Below are 5,944 nucleotides of genomic sequence, written 5' to 3' on the forward strand. Positions count from 1 at the left end.
AAAGACATTCTATGGCTCTAAGAAGGCAAATTTCAATATGTTGTCAATGAAAATTTATGAATTACTTGTCTAGAGCTTTTCAGTGTTGTTGTCTGGGGCCAAGGTCAGGTAACGATTACTGGGCAAGATGAGGAGACTGGATTTGGCCACATTGTGAAGACCTAGAATACCATGTAAAAGGTCCTGGAATTTATCCAAGAGAAAATACATTTATTTAGGTATGAGTGCTAAGTTTTAGAATAAAATCACTGAGGTCACAGGATGGAAGATGGGTTTTAAAGAGAGAAGCCAGGATTAGGAAGACTAGCTGTGGCCACTGTGATAGAGAAGAGTGATAGATTCAAGGGACATTGCAGAGAAAGAACTGGCAGGATTTGAGGTTGGTGAGGAAAAGGGAGGAATTATATTTGATGGTGGGAATTTCAGACGCAGGAATGAAGATGAGTGATGTAAGGGCAGAGAGGATACTCTCAAGCTGAACTTGCAGATGGTTCTGAAGCCATCTCTGCAGCAGGCTTCATCTACCAGTGTCTAGTGGAGCCCACACAGAATCCTGGGAGAACCAATGAAAGTTCTTGGTGACTGAGGCCACTTCCTTTCCTCTGCTTTGTAAAACAGAGGGGCTATAAGGGATTCTTCATGGGACAATTGCTCACAAGGCTACCTCAACTCCTGTCAAAAAAGACTGCCTTGAGAGCCTTTTGGAAACGTCACTACCGGAATTAAGGATCAGGGCTTCTGCCTACTGAAATTTATGTTTTCCAATAGTAATCTGGAAACTACTGTTCAAGTTTTCAAAAGTAAGTGTACAGCATTAAAAAACTGTAGTTGTTAACTGAAGAAAGTAATATAGAAAGTAATTATGACTCCCTGTGACCAGCCTGAGATAGAGTCACACCCTGGGCAAACCCGTAGCAAACTTCATAATTTAAATATAATTTTCTAAATGTTTATAAATCCAATTTATGATGATCATTTTTAAAGGAATGGCCACTGCATTCCCTGTTATTTAAAGTTATCAAACTAAATAATCTTAAGGAAAAACATCTATCAATAACCCCCAGCCTTCTGCATTGTACCCTAAAAACATGAGGATTTCCTTTCCTAAGTAACTGACTTTCTCTCTCATAATGGCATTATTCTTACTCAGAGAACCATCACTTTCTGATTGAGATTCTCATCTGGGCTAAACTTAGTTACCCTTATCCCTTTGACCAAGTTTATTTTTGCCTCCAGCCCTCTCCCACCATCTCATTCGTGTACCCCTCTTCTACTCGTTAACCTTCCCCCACCACGGGGGATTGGTCCACACCTGGCTTGAAGACTTGTGGATTTAATATGCACAATTTTATTACTTCACCTCTGTTTTTGGAGGATCTGGAATTCTAGATTTATAACTTTTCTCTTTCAGTACTTTAAAGATGTTCTATTTTTGTACCTTGTATTGTTTCCAATGAGTGGTCTGCAGTTTTCTTTGTTTCATTTTCTTATTTATTATTGTAAAGTCTCTTCTTCCTTCCAGGTATTGTTAGTATTTCATTTTTAGCTCATGTTTCTAGCAATTTGAATATTGATGTGATTATCTTTCTTGGGGTTTATTGAACTTTTTGGAGCTGTTGGGTTATAGTTTTCAAAAACCTTTAAATTTTTTTGGCCATTATTTCTTCAAACATTTTTTATTCTTCCACCTCTTTTATATACTCCAATAATATATGTGTTAGTCTGCTGATTACTGTCACATAGGTCACTGAGTCTCTGGGTACAGGTCTTTCTCAACTTACAATGGGGTTATGTCCCAATAAACCCAATGTAAGTTGAAATATTGTAAGTCAAACACGCGTTTAATGCATTTAACCTACCGAACATCACAGCTTAGCCTAGCCTACTTTAAGCATGCTCAGAACACTTACATTAGCCTACAGGTGGTCAAAATAATCTAACACAAAGCCTATTTTATAATGAAGTGTTGAATATCTCATGTAATTTATTGAATACTTTACCGAAAGTGAAAAACAGAGTGGTTGTATGGGTACAAAATGGTTATAATGGTTGTGTTTACCCTCATGATCGCACAATTGAATGGGAGCTGTTGAAACATTATAAGTTGGGGACTGTCTGTATTTATTTTTTTGATCTTTTTCCTCTCTATAGTTTGTATAATATCTATTGCTCTATCTTCAAGTTTACTGATTTTCTTTTCTGCAATGTCTAATCTGTTGATAATTCCATGTATCTAACCTGCTGGTAATTCCATCCAGGGAATTTTTAATTTTAGATATCATAATTTTTAGCTCTAAAAGTTTCATTTTATTCTTTTTAGATCTTCCATTTCTCTCCTCATAATGTTTGTGTTTTTACTTTAAATCTTTAGCATATTTATAAGAACCATTTTAAAGTCTACTAAGTCCCTCATTTGTGTTATTTCTGGGTCTGTTTCTGCCCATAGATGTTTTTCCTGTTTATACGGACATTTTCCTGCATCTTTGTATGTCTCAACATTTATATTTGAATGTTGAACACTGTGACACTATGTTGTTAAGTGTCTGGATTTTGTTGTCTTTTTGAAAGAGTGGTGAACTTTGTTTTGGCAGGTAGTTAGGTAATTTTAGGATCAGCTTGATCCTTTCAAAGCTACCTTAAAATCTTGTTAGAGCAGATCTAGAGTAGTTTTTGCTCTGGAGATGATTGAGCCCTACTACTAAGGTATGAATCTTCTGGAATCTCTTCTAAATATCTGAATGTTCAATATATTCTCTCTACTCCGGCTAGTGAGAATTTAAATGTCTCCAGCTATGTGTAAACTCTGGGAATTTTTAAGATGAAAAATCTCCAGTAGTTTTTTGCCCAGTGTGGTGGGGTTTCACCCACATCTGTCCAGCTTGTTATTTGGCATTAGTTCAAGTAGACCTAGATGTAGATTTCAGGAGTTCTTTCTCTGCATAGCTTCCCCCTGTCCATCCCTCACCACCCCCAGGTACTCTTCTTTCCAAATTTCAACCTCCTTTGCCTCCCCTAATTTCAGTATTTGTCTTCTCAACTAAGGGAGACCTTCATGCTTTGCTTGAATTTCCCCCCGTGCCATGATTTGGAACATATCTCCAAGTAGAAATAAATCCAGGATAATTGCGTGGCTCACCTCATGACCTCATTTATTTACCTTTTCTCATGAATCACTGTTCTGAACTTCTTGTTATCAAATATCTAAAAACAGCTGTTTCCTATGGTTTGTCTAATATTCTAGGTTATTTATGGTGAGAGGTAAGTTTGATAGGAATTACTCTGATATGGCCAGAGGTGGGAATTTGATCTGCAAAATGTATTAAAATTTGAGATTTACATAAAAATCCAGATTTAGATCTCCTTTTGAAAAATAGGAGGTTCTAGAAATTCTTACCTTTCATAGGATGCTTTGACTGGAGTTGAGTTGCAAATTCAAAGTATTAGGTTGAATATGCATTCTCAAGTTTCTGATTTCTACAAGCTAGCTTCACTCAAGTATTTAGCCTGCTACACTCTTTACATCTTTGTGATTGCAAACTTAGATTTATACTACTATAAAGTAGTACTAGTGAGTATTACTAGCCAAATAATTACAGCCTTTGCACTATGGATAAAAAAGCAAAACTTTAAAATGACAGTATTTCATGTGATATTCGGGAAACTATAACATCCAGTGTTAAAGAAAAATGCAAGATGTTATAGTGGCACAAAGACACAGATGAAGCAAGTTTTAAATGGAATCAAAATATTTAAATATTTTGAGATGGTAATATTGAAGAAGAAGCTACCTAGTTACTTAGTCACATGTAAGTAAGGTGAAAAAAAAAATGTTGGAACAAATGTACCTATGTAGCATCTTTGTTATATTGTTTTCAAAATGGCATTGATGGTGACTAGTTTGAGCATTTGGCTCTTCCCATTCAAATCCTGTCTTATTGTCTTTACTGATTTTGAGCGTACTATTTCTGTAGTCCCATTATCCTCCCAGATCCTTAGACCCAAATCTGTAGTTATCTTTTTCCCCTTCCTCCTGATCCTCCATATTGTTAGTTCAGAAGATGACTGATTTGACCGTTATAGTTTCTCTCTCATCTCTTCTCACTGTTTGCATTACTAACATCATCTTTGCTTAGTTCCTTGTTTCCCAAGCTAGCTGCTACAACGCATAGTGCCCCAAATTAATCTTCCTAATGTAAACTCAGATCAAATCATTTCCCTGCTTAAAAACTGTCCACGTTTCCTTGGAGTTTATAGAATAAAATAAAACCTTCTTAGTCTTTCATTCAAGGTCTTCTCTAATTTAATCACAGACTTGCTCTCTTATCTTGTTTCTCACTACTCCCATTTATGTATCCTGCCTCCAAGAAGTTAAGAAATACTACTGAGAGCTGAAGTAAATGCGTGTCCTGAAGAGGCCTCAAACCTTCCAGATTCCTCTTTGCTTTGTCCCTGCCATTGCCTCTGTTTGAATGTGTCTACACCAATATTTTATGTATCCAAACTTAATCTGTGAGTCAACATTCAGCTCAATGGCTAACTTCTATATGAGATCTTTCTTTCCCCCATTTTAAAATTTTCTCTCTGACCATTGGACAACTGTAGCAGTTATCTATCAGTATTAAGTTGGAATGGAACACTCATAACTTTGTATTATAATTATTTGTATATATATATCATATGCTTGGACATCCTGATAAATTATTTTTCTGAAGGAAGGATTCAAGCTCAGCACTCTATCCTTTACATCTCCTTGCACAGCACATTGTTGACTCTTGATAAATATTAACAGAATGAATATTTTACTTCTCCAAATTCCATGATGCAATCATCTAACACTATAATTTTCATTGCAAGTAAATATATTGCTTACTAACACAATCATTTACATTTAGTATTTTTTCTTTTGTTTACTTTTTAATATTCACAGACATTTGTATTTATCATGGTAATGGTAGAATCTGACATTGTTCTCAACATTATCTTGTATATTTCAAGAGGCCTGAAATAAAAACAATCAAAAGATCTGGAAGCCTACAGGCTCTCTTCTTAATCATGTATCTTGGCAGTGAGAGTTGCAATATGTTACCACCTATTAATTAAGTCTGTACTCTGGTGAATTAGCCAAGAGAGAGAACATTTTTTTAAAAATAAACCAGGAAGGATGAGGAGGATAATAAGCCTAGGAAACCACTTGGGTAATCAGAACCTTTGGTGTAGCAACACCAGGGCCATACCCTTTTCTGAGTGGCAGTGAGAAAATGGCAGGGAGGCACGGAGGCCAAGTAAGAACCTACATATTTTGGCTGGAAAATCACCACTGAAATATTACATTGCTTTATAAGATATTAATTAAAAATATTAATCCACAAGGAAGAGTCAATTAGGGCTTGATCAGAATGGGAGTGTTAGATACCACTCCCATTAGATACCAGTGTTAGATACAGAAAAAATTTTAAAGACCATGTATGTTCTAGAATATTACTAACCATTACTGCATCACAGATCTCTTTTAAACTCTGTTGATAGCTATGGACCTTATCTCTAGAAAAATGCATACAAAATTAGCCTTAGGTTGAGACTTTTTGATTCAGAACACATTTCTTCATTATAGGCAAGGAAAATTCATCTTGGGAAGAGCTGGCAAATTTGCTCAAGATCATATAGGAAGTTAGGGACAGAGAGATGGTGTCTCTAGAAAGTGTGTCCAGAACTCAAGCCCCAATCTTGGGTTTATACAACACATTTTCTCTCCTGGGTAGTGTCCAACAAATAAAGTAATCAATTTTCTTTGCATAAAACTCATTTATCATTTTGCTCTCCAGGAGGGAAACTGAAATAAAAATCTAATAACTTTTGTGTCAGGCACTGTACCAGGTCACATACACTATTTTACTACTTTAGCAACCGTAGATAATATTATTCTTAATTTACTTTGAGGAAATGA

The sequence above is a fragment of the Ceratotherium simum genome, chromosome 28 (genome assembly GCF_057802395.1).
Source record: "Ceratotherium simum simum isolate JZ-2026a chromosome 28, ASM5780239v1, whole genome shotgun sequence".
NCBI lineage: Eukaryota > Metazoa > Chordata > Mammalia > Perissodactyla > Rhinocerotidae > Ceratotherium > Ceratotherium simum.